The 24,369-nt window shown below is 43.2% G+C and overlaps 1 pseudogene across 1 annotated transcript in view; it reads right to left on the reverse strand.

Annotated features, from left to right (window-relative positions):
• LOC308510439 overlaps positions 1–24,369 on the reverse strand; it is a 40,998-nt pseudogene that overhangs the window by 14,987 nt on the left and 1,642 nt on the right. The window contains exons 3-4 of the transcript in view: positions 21,063–21,334; positions 17,418–17,701 (exon numbers count right to left, since the gene is read on the reverse strand). The product of the transcript in view is annotated as an uncharacterized misc_RNA (transcript). The remainder of the gene's footprint in view (positions 1–17,417; positions 17,702–21,062; positions 21,335–24,369) is intronic.

The following is a 24,369-nucleotide window of genomic DNA, read 5'->3' on the forward strand; positions in this document are numbered from 1 at the left end:
CAGTAATAAAAAGACAAACAGCCCAGTTGAAGATTGGACCAAAGAGCTTGAATAGGCACTTCACCAAGGAAAATATATAAATGGCCAAGAAGCACATGAATGTGTCCAACGCCAAGTCCTCAGGGAAATGCAAATTAAAACCCAAATGATATACCCACTAGTGGCTAAAGAAAATAAAAACAAAAAGGAAAACAAATAAACAAAATCTCCCTGACCACATGAGGACGCAGCGCAACGAAGAACTCTGATTCCTTTCTGCTGGGAGAACAAAATGGTGTGAGCACTTTGGAAATCAGTCTGGCAGGTTTTCATAAAGTAATCATATACCCACCCCATGACAAAAACACTACTTCCAGGGTTTTATCCAAGAGAAACGAAAACGTGTATACTAAAAGGCTTAGCAGCCTCATTAATAATAGCTCCAAACTGGAAACAATCCAAATGTCTCTCATCTAAGGAATGTATGAACAAACTGTGCCACATCCACACAATAAGAAGCTACTCAGTAAGAGAAAAGGAGACAACTACTGATTCACATGGCAGCATTGCTGGACCTCAAAATCATGATGCTGAGTAAAAGAATCCATGCACAAAAGAGTACCCACTGTGTGATTCATGTCTATGAAGTTCTAGAATAGGCAAAACTAAGACGTGGAGAAAGGAATCAGAACAGAGGCTGCCTCCAGGAAGGGAGTCTCTCTGAGTGTGTGGGAAGTTCATGAGGGATCTTTGTGGGATGACAGATAGGTCCTTTATCTTGATAGCAGTGTGGGTTTATGCATTTGTCCAAACTCATTTTCAAAGCGAGGTCTTTAATGTTGTACATTTATATTGGTACATTCAATTTATGTAAATTATACCTCAACCAGGGAAATTCAATGAACAAAAGTTCCCTAGATGATTTTGCTGTACAGTAAGGGTTCCAAGGCAACGCTATGGGGCCTCAGTTCATAACACACCTTCTATGAAACACCTTCTTTCCTAACACCCAGGCCCCTCGTCTGCCAATCCTCTGCATTCCCTCTCTTGTAATTAGGAACCCCAGAAGACTATGAGCACCTCACCTAAGACGTCTCTCACTTCTAGCACACCAACTACCGCTCCTTGTTGGTCAAAATGAAATCTAAAACACAGGGTCTCCTTGCCTAGCAAGGGAATTGTCAGTAAGATAACTGGAAAGGTTACCTGCTCTTCTGGCAGCACCTGAGACTTGCAGCAGGTGTGTGGGGAGTCGAGGCCCTCTGGCTTTGCTCTCTTATCCATGTGCAAAGGTTCCTACTATGTTTTGGGAAGACACCTTTCATTGACTTCATCAGATGGGCATCTTTTTGCTCCTAGACTTACTGATTTTGATGTAGTTGAATGTGTTCTTATTTAAAGTTCTGTGTCTCTTTTGTTAGGTTACTTCTTTTGAATGAAACATACTTTTAAAAATGACTGTTTCCATTCTAAACTCTCTCCCACCAAGACCCAGGGACTCAGCTTAACTGCCCGGGACTCAGCTAATAATTAAAAAGTGAGTCACAAAGAGACTCTGAAGACAAAAAATAGATGTCACACAATCCATATACTTTACTCAGAGCTGCGCCCCTTGGATTCCCACACGTAGTCAATTTCCTCTTACCTGAGGCACACATGTGTCAATCCCCAGCCTGGTTTGAAGCACCAAGCTAGAAGCAAACCAAGATGGCTCCTATGGTCAGGTACATTGGTCGCTGTGAAAAGGGACAGCCAATGGGAGAGAAGAGACAATCGCTTCCGCCTTCACCTTAACCTATTAAAATAAAAATGATAGAAAAACCCGGTGGCCATTTGGTTTAGGACAACATATGAGAAATAACTCTGTCTCTGGGGGCACAACCCTACTTGAGGTCAACACAAAACTCTCCTTGATGGTAATGCCTTTAAGTCACCAAGAAAAGGCTCAATGTTCCCTGCACTTCTGTTTTTGAGGAGGCAGAGGAGTGTGCAATACAGTTTAGAAAGGTTCCTGCCAAATTGGGTGGAAATAAACGTTTTGAAAGTTCAAGTGAACAAGTTTTAGTCTGCCAGGCTCTCCTGGCTCTGCGCCCTCCCTGGCAGTTCTTGGGTGATGACGTCACACTGCCCAAGTGGCGATCACTTGGCCCTCCCTGTTCTCCTCCATGACAACCTTTGTCCCCTTCTGGACATGAGATAGGGAACTCCCATCCTTGAAAGTGGAGCCCTCATGCGTGGCTTTTGGCCTCTAACCTGCCATTCTCAGTGTTTACTCAGAACTCTCTGCCTTTCTTCCTCTCAGCCGTCCCAAGTCCTAGTTCCTCAAATCCATAAGACTCTGGCTATCTCTGGGTGGACTCTTCACTCTGCAACTCAATTTGAGGCTCATCAAATAAATCTGAAGCTGAAGAGAAAAGAAGCAATGTATACAGAAATTCTACAGATGAAATGAAAATGATGCTTGGAATTTGTTTTTAAATAATTCACCAGGGGTGGGGTAAGGGAAGACACAGAAACAACAAATTGGTTACTGATAACTGCTGGCTTTGGATGTCATGGGAGCGTGTCGTATCATGCATTCTGTTTGTTTGTATTAGAAAGTGTACGTTAAAAAAGTTACAAAAGAAAATATGTGATGTCATACAATCTAATTTAAAGTTCTTAAACTCATTTTCCTGTGATACTAGAGAGGGAGCATGCATTCACTTTATCATCAGCTTAAGATCACTCAAAATTGTTTCCTCAGTAACTTCATCCAAAAAACAAAATACCTGGGAATTATTAAAAATAAAAAGAAACACTCTCACAAGTATGTCTGCCTTTTGCTATCCAATATACTTCATGGTGCAGATTAGTCAGAGCAGCTTTAAAATGTCAACATTAAGGGCAACTCCATGGAGTCAGGGCCAAAAGCCAAGGTGAAGTGCTATTTACCTTTGGAGACTTCTGGCACCGAAGCTCAAACCTACAATTCAGCTCTACAACTGGAAAGTCGAAGAGGCAAAGTTTGAATCCAAGTGAATTCTTTGCATTTGAGAACTTGAGTCTTCAGAAACTTGGCTCTCTTGGTAACTTCCATTCTCCTCCAATGGCTCAGCTTTCCTCCCCTTCCTTTCCTTTCCCTTTGATTCCTCCCTTCCCCCTCCCTCTCTCCTTTCCTTCCTTCCTTCCTTCCTTCCTTCCTTCCTTCCTTCCTTCCTTCCTTCCTTCCTTCCTTCCTTCCTTCCTTCCTTCCTTTCTTCCTTTTTGTTCTTTTAAACCATCACTACCACCACAAAAATCCATAATACGTTCATGTCTGACTGCATAGAGTCATTGTAAAGATTAAGATACAAGTGTGAAATATCAGGGGAAATCTGAATTAAGTAGAATAAAAAAAACTTTGATGATCATAATTTTAGTTTTTATTATGGACACTTTTGAACACATAAATGCCTGTCTGACTGATACAATGAACCCTTTGTACCTGTCTCCCAGCATCAATAGATGTTTACACATGGCCAGTCTCCTTTTATCTGTCCCTCCCACCCCACCTCAGATTATTTATCAACAAGTTCAAGGCCTCATCGTATTATTTCATCTGTAAATACTTCAGTAGTATCTCTAAGAGCTAAGGTGTATCTTTCTCTTTTCAACATAATTACAATACCATCATCACATCTAAGAAATAACAATAATTTAAGACTATAAAGTATTCAAGCAGTGCTCAAATTTCCCTGATTGCCTCATGATTTCTATTTATTCTTGGTTTGCTCAGATCAGGATCCAAATAAGATCTACACACTGCATTCAGTTGAAATGTCTCTTGTCTTTTCTAATCTATAGACCTTCCTGCCCTCTTGTTTAATTCCCCTTGCCATTTATTTATTGAAGAAACTGGGCTCTTTACCTTGTAGAATTTTCACCATTTTTGATTTTACTGATTGTATCGTCCTGGTCCTGTTTAATGTGTTCCTCTATTACGTGTAATTCCTGTCAGCTGATAGTTATACCTGAAGGCTCATCGTTATTAGTAATATCGAAGACATCACTTCCAAGACTGACAATTTCCATGTATGACACCTTGCCATGGTGAGTATGGTGGGTCCCAAACTTTCCTGAGGCAACAAAGAAAGAAGATAACCATTCTGCAGTAATGTCAAGCCCAGTTCCTGTTGACTTTACAACAAACAAATAAACAAAACCCTGACCAGAATCCATCATTAACTCTGTGATGACTATCAGCTAGAACACGTTGGGCCTTCCCTCTGTGCTTGAGAATGAGCATAAACAGGCGGAAAGAATGTGAACTTGGGAGTCATACAGCCCTGGATTTGAATTCTGACTTTGCCCTTTGTTAAGTGCATGCCCTTCCTAGTTACTTAATATTTTTTGGTCTCAGATTCTTTATATATGAGGATAACATTTCTCTCACCAGGCTGCTGAGATGCAGTTGCCAAGTCACATGCATTAAATAACTGTTACTTTTCCAGAGTAAGTTAAAAATGAGAATTTGTGTCTAAAACTACAAACCCATAGAGTTTGTTTGGATCCAAATGCAAATATGGCTTTCAGCAACTTCATAAACAATAGAGAAAGAAGGCCTTAAGAAAGGACATGCAGAAAGGAACGGATAAGAGAAGAGAAAATATTGCTCTCCTTCCATCCTTCATGTACTCAGGAAATTCTTTCCAAAAGAAAGCATGACCTGTTTTCGTCTAAAATTTTGCTCTTCTCTGGTCTGTGCTGGCTTGAGAACATATTTCTTTTTACCAAAAGATGAGTTCACAGTAAATTACTCAGAAACATATGGATGAAATTTCCCTTAAGCCACTCAGGGGATTAGAAATTAAGGGAAAGAGTGCTTGGCGAAATGCATTTGGGGTTTTGCCAAACCTAAACCAACTGAGAAACAGTTAAAACACAAGGCAGATCTCAAATGCTGCCAACTGTACCCATCTTAGCAGGACAAGGATTTATAATTAGGGCTGCTCAGAAAAGCAGTGCCTCACAGGTGGCAAAGGACACAGAAGCCTTTGTCCTTAAGGTCTCAACGGGTGGACCCTTTACAATGTCCACACCCTCTTAATCACCAGTGTCCCAAAGCCACCTCCTAAGCTGCACGGTTGTCTTTCACACCAGGTCTCTGACATTCTCTCCAGGCCTCTTTTGTTTCCAGGCCAGGCTGGATGTTTCTCACAGTGGATTCCTGGATGACAGGGAACAAATCTTGAATTACAGTGAACAGCTGTAATGGGGAAATATGACAAAGCAATTCCCTACTCTGACATACACTTTTTTTGTCTTCTGTCTCTTACCTTTGTCACCTTTCCACATTTTTCTGCTTTGCATGCATTTCTTTTTCTGTAAATGAAGGGACTGGATTGGCTGGGTTTTTTTTCTCATTGGTACATAGTGAGTATTACAATTTTAATACGTTTAAAAAAATTAGTTTCAGGTGTACAAAACAATGTAATAGTTAGACATTTAAATCTCTCACAAAGTGGTGACCCGCATCCCCCAATCTACTACCCCTCTGACATCGTATGTAGCTGTTACAATTCCAGGGACTCTATTCCCTACGCTGTACTCCACATCCTGTGACTATATACATTGCCACGGAGATATGACAGACAGTTTGGGGAATATAATCAATAATGTAAAGATTAGGTAGGGTGTCAGATGGGCACTTGTCTTATTAGGGAGACCACTTCATGGACGGTGTAGACGCCTGATCACTGCACTGTACACCTGAAGCTGAAGCTGAACAATAATGAATGTCAACTACAATTTTATATATTTATATTAAATATATATATTTATATAATAAAAATATATTTATATATATTTATATATAATTAATATAAAAATATATATCTATATAAATATATATTTATATAAATATATTTAATTAATTATATATTTAATTAAATCATACATTTATTTATATATTTAATATTAAATTATATTTAATTAAATATTAAATGTTAAATAATTAATGTTAAATATTAAATATATTAAATTATATATTTAATTAAATATTTAATTATATATTTAATTAAATATATATTTAATTAATATATTTATATTAGATATATATTTAATATTTTATATATTAAAGTTACATATAATTTTATATATGTGTTATATATATGTATTTATATACATATAGTTATGGATTGGCTGTTTTTCAAACTGTGCTGCTGAGAGCCTTTTCAAGGCTTGGCTGGGCCCAGAGGAGATAGTTAAAGGGGCTCTCTTTAGAAAAGAGGAGGGGGTTCTAGCTTAAGATTTCACATGAAGCAAGGGCTCTGGGGTTAAACAATTTGAGAATCATGAGACTAGACAAAGTCTTGGTCTCTTCTGGCGAGACAGTTCTGGTGTCACACGCCACACTTCTCAGTTTCCATTCCTGACACCAAATATTACTAAAGATGTGCAGCAGCTTTTCTCGCCAGCATTTGTCAGGGCGTGCCTGTGTGCCGGGCCTCATGCTGAGCACTAGGAATTTAGCAGTGACCAGAACAGACCTGGTCCCCATCGCATGGAGTTAACAGACTAGTTGGGGATACTGGCATTACACAAGTGGGTACGTAAATCTAAATCAAGATATATGCTCCTTGAAAAAGAAAACCATGGTTGAAGCCTGAGTAGGCCTGGGGTTTGAGAGACACTACAGAATGCTTCCTGTTCAAAGCATCTGCCCTGCCAGCCTGGCTCGCCACTCCATAGACTGGCTGATCACTGTTAAGTCATTGAAAATTTCCATTACAGTACCTCTTCCACTTGACAGGGCAGGGTCAAGAAACACAGAGTACAAAGGAGATGATGGGTTGAGCCAGCAGGTACTTCAGAAAGCAAAGAGGGCAGACTTGGGGGAGCAGACGGGAGGCTTTAGGTGAGTGAGGGAGAAATGGTTTACTGCTTGGTGGGCCTGGTGAGGTGTGAGAGGTTCAGAAAGGAGGTGACCCAAAGTTCAAGTGAAGGCCATGCCAATGTCTCCCTTCATTGATTTCATGGTTGTATCTAGAACTCTTCTTAATTTCTTTTCCCCATTTCTCAGTGAGTTTAATATGCCATACACAGTGTTAATTCATTACTAAATCTTAATCCTATTACTATTCCTTTGCCTCTGTCTAGCTCTTTCCCTTTGTACATTTTATAAAGAGAAAAGGGATTTAAAATAATTTCTGGATACATTTGCATGGTTCTTACTGTAGGTAAAGGGGCATTCTCCACCAATTTTGGTCTGTGGCGTACATGATTGCTTATCTGGGTGGGGAGGGGCTAGGCAGAGGGGACACTGGCTTATTGGCTCAAAGAGTTAAGACTCCTGTGGGGCAGTAGATGGCAACATTTTTCTAAATCTAAACTCAGCAAAGGCGAGGACCTGTTGTTATTGACAGAAAGTCAACCCTGCACAGCTGCCAATCCAACACATGCTATGAAACTTAAACTTATGGAGAGAGAAGACTGAAGCCAGATCTGGTGGAAGGAGAATCCTCAACATTTCATCTCTCAGGACCTGTGATCCATAGGTAGGGTGTAGTGGTGTTAGTTGTTATTACTCTACCACCACCATGACCATCACGACCATCTCTATCGTGACTGTCACCATCACCACCACCACCATCACCACCACCACCATCCCCCATCACCACCATCATCACCATCACCACCATCACCACCAACACCACCACCACCACCATCACCACCATCATCACCATCACCACCATCGTCACCACCAACACCATCACCACCATCATCACCATCACCACCACCACCACCACCATCACCACCACCACCACTATCCTCACCACTACTAATTGAGTCACACATGCTGCTATTGTTTTTGTGGGTGTTGAAAATTAAAACTTTATTCAAACCAATTCTGGGAAGAGATATCTAATTAGAGATACATTTTTTTTTTTTTTTTTTTTTTGCAAATATGTGCTACAACTAGATTAGCAAAATGCTGCCTGGTATAGAAACTTAGCAGAATTGCTTTAATGAAGAATGATTTGTATTTGACTTATCAGTTTTTTGGTAAGGAAGTAGTTGTTTCTAATCTACTTAAGCAATATTTGAAAACAGAGTGTCCTTCTGCGTTGCCTGAAACTATCCTCCAGAGATTTGTTTGTATTACCAGTTTATTTAGCACACTCTTTCTGCTTAGCAGCCACCCCCACTCCCCAGACCCTGTCCTTTTAATTAACAACCTGTCACTGTATTTCAGTGTTTCTGTAGAGGCACACCAACTGAACCACAATGAGTCAAAACATATCACTTGACATAGAAACAATATTTGCTGAATTTCGCATACAGTTGGGCTGGTCAGATGAACTGTTTCTTGAGGACCAGAATTTAAACCTAGGTGAGCTTATGTGAAAGACTGGGAATGACGGTGTACAGGGGGTGAGAATGGCAGGGGATGAGGGTGGCAAAGCAGAGTTACAGGATCAAAAGTCGATGGCTGGCCTCTTATTTTAAACCACCACTTTTGTGCCTCCTAGGTGCCACCTGACAGAGGTAGATTTTTTGCATAGGCCCATTAATGTGTTCAATTAACACCTAATCATTAACTTTTAACATATGCCCCATATGGTTCCATGCTCTAGGGATACAGCAGTGAGCCAGGTATCTGCCCTAATGATGCTTACGGACTGGTAGAGGAGAAAACCAAAAACACATAAACAAAGTGTTAAATGTAATTCAGGTTTGATAAGTGCCAATAAGAAAAATGAAGCAGGATTTGGACAGAGCGATGACAGAGGATGGCGTATATGTGTGTGTCTCCATTGCATAATTTAGTTAGGTTCATCAAGGAAGCCTGCTCAGAAGGGATGACACTTGAACAGAAAGACCTCAATGCAATGAGGGAGGGAGTCATGTGAATGTCCCTGGCCTAAAATGAAACCACGTATCGCCACTATTACGAACTGACCTAAGTCAATTTGCTCTCGATGCACAGCTCATAGGTTCTTGGTAGTTGACGATAAGCTATTGAAAGAAAATTGAGGCAAATAAGGGTGAACTCTTCCCCTACAGCTTTCTTTTCAGCTTGTAAAGAAAGTAAGTCTTCTGCCAAATTTGGTCATTCATACAGAAATTTATTAAGCAGATTTTTAGTATCAGGTACAAACAGTTTATACAAACTGTTTGGTAAGCTCATTGGAGACTCAGCACTCTCCTTAGGAGCCCTTTCTGCTGCCTTGCTTAAGAGGGTCCCTTGAAGTAGAGGCAACGACACACCAAAACTAGGATTCTATTCCACTGACGCTCAGCAACAGGTGCCCAGAATGCCTCCTGACCAATGCACATGCACTGGACTGTACAGGGTCAAGCCTCGGGACCCATCCTTAAGGCTACGCATTTGTGGGGCTTAATTTTATGTTTCAGCTTGGCTAGGCTATGGTGCTCAGAAGCTTGGTCAAACACCAGTGTCGATGCTACTGTGAAGGCATTTTTCAGATGTGATTAACCTTCAGTTAGTAAACTCGGAGTAAAACAGATTTCCTCCATAATGTGAGTGGGCCTCATCTAATCCGTTGAAGGCCTGAATGGAACAAAGACCAAAGGTATCCAGCCTTTGGACTCAGCAGTTGACTCAAGAGTTGCAACAATAACTTACTTGAATTACCAGTCTACCACCGTGCATTTTGGGTTTTGAACTTGCTACCTTCTATAATCACGCGAGACAATTCCTTAAGATAAATCTCTCTCTCTCTCTCTCTCTCTCTCTCTCTTTCTCTCATTAAATAAATAAATATAAATATATATATTTATATATATATATATATATATATATATATATATATATATATATATATATATATATATATATATAATCTTCTTTTGGTTCTATTTCTCCGGAGAACACTGAATCATACAGATTTGGGTACTGGGAAGTGAGATGCAGTTGTAACAAATACCTAAAAATGTGGGAGTAGATTTGGAATTGGGTAAGGGTTGGGGTTGGACAAATTTGAAGCACATGGTAGAAAAAGTCTAGATTGCCTTGAAGAAATTGTTGGTAGAAATATGAATGTTAAAGGAGATTCTGGTAAGAGCTCAGAAAGAAAAGAGCTGTAGAAAAAGTTTCTATTGTCTTAGAGAATACATATATCAACAGGAACAGAATGTTGCTGGAAATAGGAATATTAATGGTGACTCTTGTGAGGTCTCAGCATTTGACACACAGACACAGACAGGCATGGAGGCAAGATGATGTGAAGAGACACAGGGAGAAGAGAGCCACTGACGAGCCAAAGAGAGAGGCCCAGAACAGAACCTTTCCTCAGCCCTCAGAAGGAACCAACTCTGCCAACATCTTGATTTTGGACTTCCAGCCTCCAGAATGGTGTGACAATAAATATCTGTTGCTGAAGCCCCCCAGTCCGTGGTGCTTTGTTACGGCAGCCTCGGCACGCTAATACAGTGCTGTAACCCTCAATGCTTTCCTCCAGCCTATCTGTCACCAGTCAAGTTCTCTGGGAGCAGGTGCTGAGCTAACATATGGAATGTGAAATGTTGACTGGGGATCAAACCCTGTAAAAGGAAGGGAAAGGACCCATCATCAGAACCACATGCAAATGACATGAAACCAGTTAACATATATTGCCAGCTAGTTCTGCTTAAAAAAAAAAAAAATCTCAAAATAATTGAATATCAGAAAAAGTATAAATGATCTTTAAACTTCATTTATCCTTATTGCACTTGTTTCCCCTTATTAGTTTATAAAGAGTGTGGCATAATTAGGGGTTTATCTATTTCCGTATTGATGAAGCTTTATTATGTTATCTAAAACTTGAAGGGAATTTTAATGCTAATTACAATAGATTATGAATGTTAATAAAATAATATTAATAATATTTAGTTAGAAGAATTTAAGTTAAATAAAATTTAAAGTAAATTTTTTTTTTTAATAAAGGAGGAGGTAGGAATCGAGATTGGGCAGAGGGAAAAGTTGAGTGATAATGCACATCTGAGGAGGCCTCCAGACGGAATACTGCCCATCAAGGTTGTCTTGCGTTGGGTCAACATGATTGAGACTTTTTCCCCACGTTGCTCAATCACTGCAAGGGCTGTCCCAGGAAGGGTGGCCTCTGGCAAGGAGGCTCTCTACAATGGAAGCCAACCATGAAGGAGAGGGCAGTGGGATGTGTCTGCCAGTCACACACCCCACAGCCGGGCAGTGAGCCCTTCCTGGAAGGGGGAACCTAGCCACACATCTTGTGTCTTCCATGCTGCTCATGGAACAGTGAAGAATGATACCTGGCTGAAATATTTTAGCTAATCTACATATTTTGAATACCTTTATTTCACCACTGAGAATCCACTTCTAATATTCATCATACTTATTAACAATGAACTAATTTCAACCATAAAAATCCATTTCCGACATTCACAATGCTAATTAATAAAGCTCAGGTATTCAGTGAGACCTCAAGTCACCAAAGCTCTTGAGGTGGCTGCCTCTGGAGTGTGGCTTTTCTATAAAATACTAGCTAACTACCCTGGAGGGGAATGTCCCATTAAAGCAACAGGCAGCCCTTAGAGCAAAAGCTAAAGCTTCAACAAATGAGTACATATGCAATATGACCAACTCTACCTTGCAGAAATATTTTAAAGTAAATCACAGCCCTCCCAACAGACAAGATGGGGTGGCCGCTTAGCTCAGTTGGTTAGAGCACTGTGCTAATAACACCAAGGTTGCCAGCTCAATCCCTGCATAGGCCACAATGAGTTGCACCTTCCTTAAAATAAAATTAAAAATGTCTTCCAATAGACAAGATATGTTTGTCTTTGGGGTCTTTGACACCTACTCTCTCTTCTTATCCAATCAGACTGTCTTAGGGATTATTCGGTTGCAAAGAACAGACACCTACTGGAACTAGTTGGAGTTTAACAGGTTTGCTGTCAGGATACAAGTATTTGACAGGAAACCAGCAGACACTGAGATTAGCAATGAAGCCTCTTTGGACCACTCAGAGTCGAGCTGGGGTGTTGGGATCTCAAATTGTCCCTGTCTCTCATAGGTCTTAGGCTCCTCTTCTCCTCTCTGCTTTTCTCTGTGTGTCTGCTCTTGTCTCTCATTTCTGCCTTTCTACTTACTCACCGGCACACTTCCCCAGTCTTCATTCTACAGAACCACCATCATTTGACCATCTCCATGTCCCTTAGGTCAATGTCTTGAGGGGGGGGGGGCACGAAAGGAGTAAATATAACTGGCACAGCCCTGCATGTGGCCTGCAGTCCCTTGAATTATTTGAGCACTGTGGTTGAGTCATCTGTGGTCAGGGGTATGGTATGCGCAGGGTAAACGAGGCTTCTCCTTCCAGGGGCTGTGGGAGGACAAATTCCCCAAGAAGAGGGTGAAAATGGGGAGGCTCTGTCTGACCAGCTTCTCTGGCATACCCACTCCAATCCTACTTAGTGCAGTATCTTGTCAGAAAATTCCCTCACCTGCACTCTCCTGTGTGTGTGTGTGTGTGTGTGTGTGTGTGTGTGTGTGTGTACACACATACATGCATGCACACCACATGTAGTCAATCAAACCAATCCAAGAGTTACTGCCATGTGTTCCAATTATAATATTCAAATATGCACAGAATGTTTCTTTTTCGCTCTGGTTCATAAAGAAATGTCTTCTCATTATCTTTCTCTGAAACCTCATCTGCTACAGATACCACCTTCTTGGATGCAACCCAAGGAGCTCTGAATTGACTCTTCCTCAGTGTAGGCCACTTCTACCCAATCCGGGTGTCACCAGGGCTAGAATGGTGCCGTCTCTCCCTCCCAGACCACACATTGTCAAAGTCTGTGAGTCAAGTAGTTCACAACCAGCCCTACTCTAGAGTTGACTCTCCAAGGAAACTCTGGCCTCTATCCCAGCTCAACAACTAGACCTCAGCATAAGCTATCAACCTGGGGATGTGATTCATGAAAGCAGAGCTGTTCTGTCGCCTGGATGTAAAGAAACCTCAGATCATTCTCACTGTGTTCTTTCATGCATGTTTGCGTCATTTGCAATTTCCCAGGGACACTGGTGTGCCAACTAATCTTATCAGCCGGGCATTCTTCAGCAGGCACAGCAAGGAGTCGAGGGGTAGCCTGTGTCCAATTGGCTGTAGTCGCTCACTTCTGCCTAGGGCACAGACGGGACAGCCCCTGGCCATGTTCGCAGGCTCTCTCCCTTGCCTCATATCCCTTTAACAGAGGTAGAGAGCCTTTATCCCCACCCAGTCAGAGGAAATACAGAAAAAGGAGACACATCTCAAGTACCCTTTTTGAAACCTCAAGGACCCTTTTTGAAACCTTGAAACTTGAAATTGAAAACTTCAGAATTGAATGTTAAAAACTGAACTTTCAAATTGAAAACTTCAGAAATACTTAAATAGCAAAGGCATACAGTTCCTTCCCAGACCCCGTTTGTTAGAGGGTAGGAATAGGGGAAACCTGAGTAAAAACCTATATTTACCTGTTCTCCTTCCCCTTCCTCGCTCAAGTTCATATGCCCAGAGAACTCCTCAATTTTATGAATAATTAGATAAGTGTTTGCTAGAATATTCTCTCCTGAAAGTCTGTTGGAAAGGTGTCTGAAACTGAGGGTACTGAATAATATCTTTCTTCTTTTCAATTTCACCTCAACCTGTCCACCATAGCAAGTATTCCCAAGGGCCAAGGGGTCTGGACCTGTGTGGCTCGGCCAGTAGTACTGCCCTTTGCGGCCCAGGAGACCTCCACCTGCGATAGGGCAGGACCACAGGGCATTCGGGCTGCTGCCCTTTGCTGTCCCCAGGGCTCTGTGTTTGTGGGCCTTTCCACATGCCAACTTTGCTATAGAGCACCTCACTTAGAAAGAGGACCCATGGCTCTTGGATCAGCCATTGCCCTTAGGAGTTCCCTCGCGGCAGACCCCTAGTCTGGCTGGATCAGTCATCTGCCTTCTCAGCCCCCCTTCCCAGGCCTTTGCCTAGGAATCCACAGGGGTTGGAGCTCTTCTTATCTCCCCAAACAAAGCCCACAAAGCATTCATTCATTCTGTCCCTTTTTCCCACAGTCAAGGTTGATGGTTCATTGGTGAGTGTTGATGGCCCATTAGGGAGATCCCTGAACTTAAAACAGCAACAGCCTGTCCGCTCTCTTTGAGAGCCAGGAGCACCCCTTCCTGAGAAACCAGAAACCCCTTCCTTTCCTTCCTGAGGAACAACTCCTCCCCAACCCATCCGCTTAGTGATTGACAGTGGGTCTTCTTGTTATAGCAGCAAACCACAAACAAAAGAACAAATCCAAACCAAACCAGATTTAATTTTCAGTTCTGTAGGTTCTTTCCCTATACTCCTAAACACAAACACCATTTCCAGTTACTTTTCTTCCCAATGAATCCAGGAGCAGTAACAAGAGAGAAGAAGTGGTAGGAGAAAGGGGCACCATTCTATTAAAAGGACACATGTGATATCTACGTATGTGGGTGTTCTGTACGGTTCAATCATCGGGGTCAGAGGGACTATCAGTGTAGTGACCTGGAACCCAGATTCTGGAGCCCTGGATCCTGGCTCTGTCACTTCCTTAGATGTGTGACCTTGTGTCGCGCAGGGGACCCTGCTCGCTGCGCCATTTGTCGTGCAGGGTCTCAGCTCCCACTCCCCGCCCAAGAACGCAGGACACGGTAAGGCCAAAAAGGAACACCCACGGAGCCATAGATAGGGGAGTCAAACCAATATATTCTCGCTGGCGGCTGGGCTGGAGACACAGGAAGCAGGATCTACATAATCTGCCTAACAGCAGTCCACGCTTGCCAGCCACCATCTTCTTGCTAGCCCCCATTCTCTTCTGCTAGCGTAGCCACAGCCGTTATATTAGTGGCCAATGGCCTACGGGTTACAGCTGACAGCCAACTAGCCACAGCTGCTGGCCATCTGATCACAGTTGATGGCCATTTACTACCCGAGCCAGCACCTTTCTATGTGAGGCCGAGAGCCTGGAAACTGTTTTTTGGGGTTTTGTCCCCACACTCCACCCCTACAGGGTCTCGCCTCACAATCTACGCGACAAGCGTCTTCTGCGAGGGGCCCTGTGCAAGGAGCCTGGAGGTAAATGCACTATCCTGAACACAGCCAGGCTCTCTGGGCACAGCCAGGGTTTCTCAGGGCACCACCAGTACTTCTGGGCACAGCCAGACTTCCTGGGCTTCTTAAGGTACCACCAGTCTCCCCGGGCACAGCCAGGGTTTCTCAGGGCACCACCCCAGTACTTCTGGGCACAGCCAGACTTCCTGGGCTTCTTAGGGTACCACCTGTCTCCCCGGGCACAGCCAGAGTTTCTCAGGGCACTGTCACTCTCTCTGGACACAGCCAGACTTCCTGGACACAGCCAGGGCTCACAGGGCACTGCCACTCTCTCTGGGCACAGCCAGACTTCCTGGACACAGCCAGGGCTCTCAGGGCACTGCCACTCTCTGGACACAGCCAGACTTCCCGGACACAGCCAGGGCCTCAGGGCACTGCCACTCTCTCTGGACAGAGCCAGACTTCCTGGACACAGCCAGGGCTCTCAGGGCACTGCCACTCTCTGGACACAGCCAGACTTCCTGGACACAGCCAGGGCCTCTCAGGGCACTGCCACTCTCTCTCTGGGCCTCTCGGGGTACTGTGCTGGAACAACAGCGGCTCACATCAAGGTGCTTACATATTATCAATGGCGGCCAGTCAAGACACAAAAGCAAACATCAAACCAGTCCCACTAGATGGTGGTATGTTCCCAAACAGTCAAGCGTCCATTAAATTAGGGATGGAAGTCCATAGTTCATAGTCATTAGCCAGGGCTGTCCTGGGGGTGAGGGATGACCTTGACCTCACCCTCATCTCCCACAGAGGACTCAGCAAGCGTTTCCTCCTGGGACTAAAAGTCCTGCATCCGGGCTGCCTCAGCAAGCAGTTCCCAGCCCACAGGGCGGCAACAACCTCCGCTTTCTCCGGCCTCTGCTGGTTGGGGAACCGTCCACGTCTTCCCATCCCTCCACGGGAATCGAGCTCTCCAGCAGCTGCTCCTCCTGGTCTTCCTCAGACTGAGCTTTCATACGCACAAACTGCTCCACTGCCCTTCGGAAAGCTTTGGCCAGCACCGTATCCTGCCGACTACGCCATGTGTCGCGCAGGGGACCCTGCTCGCTGCGCCATTTGTCGTGCAGGGTCTCAGCTCCCACTCCCCGCCCAAGAACGCAGGACACGGTAAGGCCAAAAAGGAACACCCACGGAGCCATAGATAGGGGAGTCAAACCAATATATTCTCGCTGGCGGCTGGGCTGGAGACACAGGAAGCAGGATCTACATAATCTGCCTAACAGCAGTCCACGCTTGCCAGCCACCATCTTCTTGCTAGCCCCCATTCTCTTCTGCTAGCGTAGCCACAGCCGTTATATTAGTGGCCAATGGCCTACGGGTTACAGCTGACAGCCAACTAGCCACAGCTGCTGGCCATCTGATCACAGTTGATGGCCATTTACTACCCGAGCCAGCACCTTTCTATGTGAGGCCGAGAGCCTGGAAACTGTTTTTTGGGGTTTTGTCCCCACACCTTGGGATAGTTACTGAACTTCTCTGTGGCTTGGTTTCCACATCTAGTAAAATGGGGGATAATATCAGTACAACTGTCTTATAGGGTTATGGCGAGGACTAGACAAGTTAACACATATTAAGTGTGTAGCACAGTGTTTGGCATATCGAAGAACTTGGTAAAATGATTGCTCTGTTATTACAGATAGCTATGATACAATATTTCTCTTTCTGTCACTATAAACTTGGTTATCACAGCTTATAAGTGGCAAGTCTAATTTATAATTTACTTATAATGAACAGCTGGCTACTTCCAAAAAAAGATTTAAAGTCTCTGAACAGTGATGTAACTGGACAATTCATCAATGAGGGTCTTTGTCGTGCGGGGTCTCCTGTGGGGTCTCTGCTCCCCACATAAGAACGCAGGACATGGTGAGGGCAAACAGGAACACCCACGGAGCCATAAGTAGGGGAGTCATATCACTATATTCTCGCTGGCGGCATCCGCCTCTCTGCAATCCACTCTTGCTAGCCCCCATTTCTTCTGCTAGCGTAGCCATGGCAGTTATATTAGTGGCCAATGGCTTACAGGTTACAGCTGACGGTCAACTAGCCACAGCTGATGGCCATCTGATCACAGTTGATGGCCATTTACTACCTGAGCCAGCACCTTTCTATGTGAGGCCGAGAGCCTGGAAACTGCTTTCTGGGGCTCTGTCCCCACAGTCTTGTTTGTAGTTCTTTTGTAAAGGATAATAATTTTTGACTGGAGGGGAAAACTGCCTTCTTTTCCATTTGTTTGTTTGTTTGTTTGTTTGTTTGTGATGGTGTATAGTGGAAAGCCCCCTAACCCTTAAACAGGAGACCTTGATAAAATAATGGGAATGATGCAGTGCTCAGTACCTCTTGGTGGAATGCAGGAATACTGTTTTTGAGCAGCTATGGAGTTCCAGGGCTGGACAGTTTACATAGATGGTCCCTTTGAGTTTTGCAATCAGCTCTGCAGTGGAGAAGGCACTGTTATTTCCACTTTGCAGATGAGGAAGCAAAGTCAGGGAGTTTAAGTGACCTGCGCAGTTCATGAAGCAGGTAAGCCGGGGAGCAGGGTTCAAGGCTAAGTCTGAGGCCAAAGGTGCTCTGCCTGCACCCACCTTCTGACTGGGCAAGATGCTTAGCTTCTCCAGATTCTACAGAGGGAAAATGAGGGGAACTAGTACTCCTGGCTCTTCACATCTGGATGAGGAAGGATAGGCCCCTTGCCTGGGTATCTAATAATTTAAGCTTGTGGAATTCATATCAATTTTTGACATGCAAAAGAGGCTGTAAACAATGAGCCTGACCTTAATTCAAACACTAAGTGATTATGTTTCACAAAGAAATGTAAACAGGGCTTTAATTGATTCATGTGCTTGCAATTGGTGGTTCATTTATTACTGTCTTCTCTGTAATAGCCTCCATCTGGGATCTAGGGACTGGGTTGCTCTACAGAACGGTGACACTGGTTTGAGCTCAGGTCCAACATTTCTTCGTTGATTCATTCATTTGTTTAACAAGTTAATGGTGCTGTGACTGGCACTGGGCTACAATCATGAACAAAGCAGCCATGGCCCTGCCTCATGGCGCTCACAGTTCAATAGGCTGTAATATGACCACACAAAGAAATAGACACGGTGAAAATTCTGGTGAGAACCACGATGGAAGGAACGAAGGTGCTTGGAGGGAGACTGATTGGCAGTGGGTGATCAAAGAAGGTGTCTTTGAAGAGGAACTGTCATGTGCTGTGTCATGAGGGGTCTCTGGTCCCGCTCCCCACATAAAAACGCAGGATATGGCTAGGCCAAAAAGGAACACCCACGGAGCCATAGATAGGGGAGTCATACCACTATATTCTCGCTGGCGGTTGGGTTGGAGACACAGGAAGCAGGAGCCACACTGTCCGCAACCCTCACTGCTCCGCTTGCAGGCTCAGCCACCATCTTCTTGCTAGCCCCCATTCTTTTGCTAGCGTAGCCACGGCAGTTATGTTAGTGGCCAATGGCTCACTGGTTACAGCTGACGGCCAACTAGCCACAGCTGATGGCTGTCTGATCACAACTGATGACCATCTACTACCTGAGCCAGCACCTTTCCATGTGAGGCCGAGAGCCTGGAAGCTGCACTCCTGGCTCTGCCCCAACAGGAACATTTAATCGGAAATGTGCAAGTTGAAAAGAAGCCAGTCGTGGGGAAGTGGAGAGTGTTTTCTACAAAGTAACATACATGTATTAGTGATTTACTGCTGCTGCCATTATTAACAACATTTTTAGAGTAGAAGAAAGATAACAGGGCTGAGAATCTAGAGGCCTGCCTCCCTTCCTGGACCTCTACTAACCAGCTTTGTGAGCTAGGCCGTAGTTTAAATTGTTTTCTTATCTAGAAAATAAAATGCTTGCATAACTCAACTAGAACATCTCTGTGGTCATTTCAGCCTCTAAAATTCTATAGTTCTACACAGTTTTTACATTTTCTAGTTGTTTAAGGAAACCCCGTGAGTGTAATTTCCTAGATGTCAAGAAAACTTTTCATGAAAGGCAGATATGTCAGAAGCTCAGCGAACAAAGAGTTTTCGTGTTTTTAATATAGTGCAGGTTTTAAATGCAGATTAGAGTGAGTCCAAAGGAACACAGAGGCTGTTCAAAGCCCAACTGCTTGAATTGGAACTTAGTTTTGATTGTAGGTTTATCCACCTACACACACACACACACACACACATACACACGCACACACACAAATCTTATATCAAAGGATAATGTTTCTGAAAAGATGCATATTAAGTTAAATTTTTGTAAATTGAAATCTTTTGATTGCACAGAGTAATTAAATTTTTTTAAAGGAAGTAATTAAAAGAGTAATTAAAACAGAGTAATTAAAAGTATTTTTTAAAAAGGAAGAAAATCCTTATAAGTCCTCAAAGCCAAGCAAAAACAAATAAATGCAGCTCTAAATTTTTATATTGTAAGAATCCATATTATTCTTTATTTGTTTTGAAAATTAAGATTTTTTTTCTTTTGGAGATCAGTTTTAATGAGATATAGCTAAAAATAATTATGATGAAATAATAAAAATGATTTTCATATGCTATTTGTAAATTTTGTATGTTATTTTAAAGTTATGCTTCATGTACAGTAAGTCTGGTTATCTGACACTATTCAGCAGGAGTCCTGATTTATAGGTTTTTTATCAAATCTATTTATGCCAATGGTTTTGAAAGTACAACATAACAAAACATCTTTGAAAATAATACCATCATCTACTCAGTAAATACGTGTGTCACTTGACAATAGACCATATGAGCTTTACATGGCAGAACTCCCTATAAACAAAATCAAATGGTAAACTGGCAAAATATTTGCAATGCATACTTATTACAGACAAATGCTAATTTCCTTAACATGACAAGACATCCTACAAACCAGTAAGAAATATACCAACAACCCAATAGAAAAATGATAGAACTGAACAGATAATTTACAAAAACTGAAACACTAGCGATTCTTAAAATATTGCGAAAAGATGCTCAACTTCACTCATAAGAAGGGAGATGAAAATTGAAACGAGACACCATTTTTTACCTAAAAGATTGGCAAAAAGAAAAATGTCTGATAACACTACGTTGGAAAAGATTTCAGGGACTCTCCCACACTCTCCCATGTTTTCAGTAGGAGTATAAATTGAAACAACCTCTTTGAAGAATATTTTGGCAACATCTACCAAAAAGTTAAATGTACATTTCCTTCAATTCAGCAATTCCATGTTTAGGAGTTTAATCTACAAATATACTCTCACAGGTGTGATGTTATGTATACTCAAGGATGTTTATTACAGCATTATTTGTAACAGAAATAATTGGAAACATAGCAAACATCCATTAAAAAGGGACTGGATAAATCATATATGGCACACATACCCAAAAGACTACTACTGTGCAGGTTTAAAAAAGAATGAGGCTGCTCTACGTGCAGGAATATGTTAGAATTTCCAAAATATATTAAGACCCCAAAAAAAGAAATACCTAGGTAAAGTACTGAGTATATAACTGGCTTCTACTTGTACTAAAGCAAAGACTACGTAGATGAGTATATGTTTGCATATGCACAGACTATCTCCAGAAGGATCAAAAGACTGACAATAACGATTGCCTCTGAGGAGAGAAAGAGCTTCTGGGATACGGTGGGAGCAGCAATATTTACTTTTCATTGATTATTCTCTTGAATACTTGGAATTTTGTATTGTACGCATGTATTACCTATCCAAAAAACATTCTTTTTAAAAATTGAGCTTCCCCGGGATGTCAGCTGGCAGAATACCACAGGATGAGCCACGCTATTTCATAACTCTGCGCTGTTTATTCCCTTGTGGAATGGCCTTTACCCCTCATTTCTCCAGCTCACTCCTGCCCTTGGAAACCTTCTGGAGCAGCCACACTACCGTCTGAATTTGATGCTCTTCCCCGCACTCTGTCATGCCTCTGCAGCCCGCTGCATGCCTGCAGCATAGCACATGGCCCACCTGATTGTAATGGTGGGTTTTCCATTTTGTCGCCGAATTAGGTTTGAGCTCCTTGGTGGGAGGACATGCCATATTAGACCTTATAGCGCCCAGTGTGTCGCCTGACACGTAGGAGGGTTCTATAGGAGTGATGGCGGACTGGAGGGATGGAGAGAGTGCGGCTGCTAGCGTGCCATTTCCTGTTTTATTCTGTGCTGTAACCTTAACATGCACGACAAGGCGTGGCACACAGTAGGTATTCAATATTTGTTGAATGAATACAAGAATGCCACCTAGACAGAGAAGGGGGAAGAAGTGAGCAACAGAGGCCTACAGCTTGGGGCAGGTCTCTAGCAAGGCCAACAGAGGACACGAGAGGAGCTGGTGTCAAAGCTAAGTTAGATATTTGCCTGCAAGAATGGTCTGGCAGCTGCTGCCTCAGCGACCAAGATGATGGCAAGATTGCTGCCTTCCTCAAGAATGCCTGGGCCAAGGAGCCAGTGCTGGTAGTGTCTTTCATCATTGGGCGCCTAGATATAATTCTGCCCCTACTCAGCCCTTACACCAATGACACCGTCATGATCAATCAGGCCATACTCCAACTCCCAGCACCCTCTGAGACAATGGGAATGGTTGACGTGCCAGCCACCCCAGACTGCCAATGCCCAAGCTTGGAGTGGCTGAAGAAACTGTGAGCATCTCTGTTGACAAGGAGGAGACCCTCCCTTTCGGGGTCCCCAATAAAAGTGTGAAAACCAACCCCAGTAAAAAAATTATCTCAAAGAGTTACCATATAACTCAGCAATTACACTCCTAGGTATTTATCCAAGAGAAATAAAAACACATGTTCGTGCAAAAACTTGTATAGGAATGTTCACAGCAGCACTATTCATAATAGGATAAAGGAGAAAAAACCCCAAATGTCCATTACTGATGAATGGACAAATTAAATGTGGGTTATCCAGACAATGGAATAACACTATTCAGCAACGAAAATAAGTGATGTACTCATCCATGCTACAACATGAATGAGCCATGAAAACATTATGCTGAGTGAAAGAAGTCAGTCAAAAAGACCACAGGTTGTATGATTCCATTTATATGAAACGTCCAATACAGAGAAATCTGTAGAGACAGGAAGTAGATTCGTGGTTGCCAGGTGCTGTGGGAGGGAGTTAGAGGAACATGGGGAGTGACTGGTAAGAGGTGGGGCGTGATGAAAATGTTCTAAAATTGATTATGGTGATGGTTGCTCAACTCTGTGAATATGCTTTAAAAAAAACAACCCACTGAATTGTACACTTTAAGTGGGTGCATTGTATAGTATGTGAATTATACCTCAATACAGCTCTTATTAAACATGAGAATGATCTGGAGTTTCCTGGAGGCGTGAACTGAGCTCAGGCCCATGCTCGCCACCATTTTAGGACTCCAGAGTTCTGTTCCCTGGAGTTAGGTGGGGCTACACTAAGCCCCAGGGAAATCACGCTTATTCACATTTCAAACCCTGAAGCCAGGGGCCCTGCCAGTGGGTCCTGAGAGCTGAAGGGTAGCAGAATGTCACCCCAAAATATGACGGTAGAAGTTCAAGACATGATACTTCAGAATATGCTGCTTTGTATATTGATACTTTTGTGCTGAAGGCAGTGGAAAAACAGCAAACGCAAGGAGAGGCCTTCTCTGAATTCCTCCACTTGCCTAAAGACAGATTCTCCAAAAGAAATTCAATTGTCTTTAATCCCCTGCCTGGGAACTTCATCAACCAGGGAAGATTGGCTGTTAGCACAGGAAAGGAGATTATTAGTGTACACACACAAACTTTGTTACAAGCTGTCACATGTCCCATCTATTCTTTCTTTTAAGGGCTGATTCTTTTTCCTGAAAGTCATTTATTTTCCCCCAAGATTATTTACATCCCTCTCCCCTTTCCCTGTTAAGATGGTGTTTAAGCGTGAATTCTAAGACCAGGAGTTACTCGTTTTTCCCTCAGTCTCTCCCATGTTTACATGAGGTATACATGTTCATAAACTTCTGTTTGTTTTTCTCTTGTTAATCTGTCCTTTATTACAGGGGTCTCAGCTAAGAACTCAGAAGGGCAGAGAGTAGTTACAGGGCTCTGGTTTCAGAGGGCCCCCTTCCTGTGATCCTCAGGGCTAGTGAAAGAGTGACTGCTCCTGGGGTTCCAGAAATGAGAAGGGCTGTAGAACTTCTTTATTTTGTTTCCCACAAAGCTGAGGGGCTCTCATTGGATGGGTGTTTGGGGTAGGAAGAGAATGGCACAGAGCAAAGGCATATAAAGTAAAAGTATTAATTCCACAATTTTTTGAACACTAGCTGTGCACCTGGCACGGTGTTACCTGTGAAGCAATTGGGATACAAAGAAGTATAAGAGCCCCTCTGGCCTGGACGCTTGCTGAGACTGGCTGCAGACATGTGTGAGAGAACGGTGGAAGGGTGGTGCTAAAGCTGTGTGCCGGCTAGTACAGTAGCCCACAAAGAAGACACAGGATAGGACTCATTTCCATTCCTACAAGAAGCTTCGTGACATCAGCATAGCTGCCACTACTGTGATCCTGGGCCTGGCCTGAAGTGCTCTCTTCCTAAGGGGGACCTACAATGTAGGGGTGCTTGAATGGTGGAACCTTGGTACTGTGTCCTAGGGTTTGGGTGCCTGAAGCCCATAGTTCCAGTACTGTGCAAATGGGAACCATGGGCAGAGCTTCCCCACAGATATAAAGGTGACTGGGTTTGCTGGCCAGCCCCCCAATTCCCATGGACCTGCTAAAGGAGCTGAACATAATTGGACACTCACAGCAATGCTTCTTCTTCTCATTTGAAGTCTATAACGTCTCAAGTACATTATAGATTATGTAAGGGTTTGTAAGCTGAGAACATCTATCCATAGGAAAGTGTATTCCAAGTTCTAAGTCAAAAAGTGTTGAGAATACAACTCCTTTGCTAGTAAATTAGACACTTGCAGTGGCTAGATTTCAGGAAAGTCCTTTTAAATACTTTAAGGGTCTGAACTAATGCTGGGCCAGACAAGATGTGGGAGAAGGCTCCTCAGGTCTTTCATGGGAAGCTGGAGGAGTGCCTACCCCACAAGTTCCAGCTCTGCCTTTGAGCCACCCATTCATCTCACCTGGCTAAGACCCCAGTAGCACCAGAATGCCAGAGTCAGGAAAAGAGAGCAGCTTCTGTGGTTCTGGCCTAGCTGCGTCCTGGGTGCCGGGACCACATGCTTTCAGAAGGAGATGGGAGCTGACAAATGGAAAACAGAACATCATAATGGCAGAAACAACCTCTGAGCTGGAAACAGAAGCTATAA

Source organism: Rhinolophus hipposideros, assembly GCF_964194185.1.
Source record: "Rhinolophus hipposideros genome assembly, chromosome: 18".
NCBI lineage: Eukaryota > Metazoa > Chordata > Mammalia > Chiroptera > Rhinolophidae > Rhinolophus > Rhinolophus hipposideros.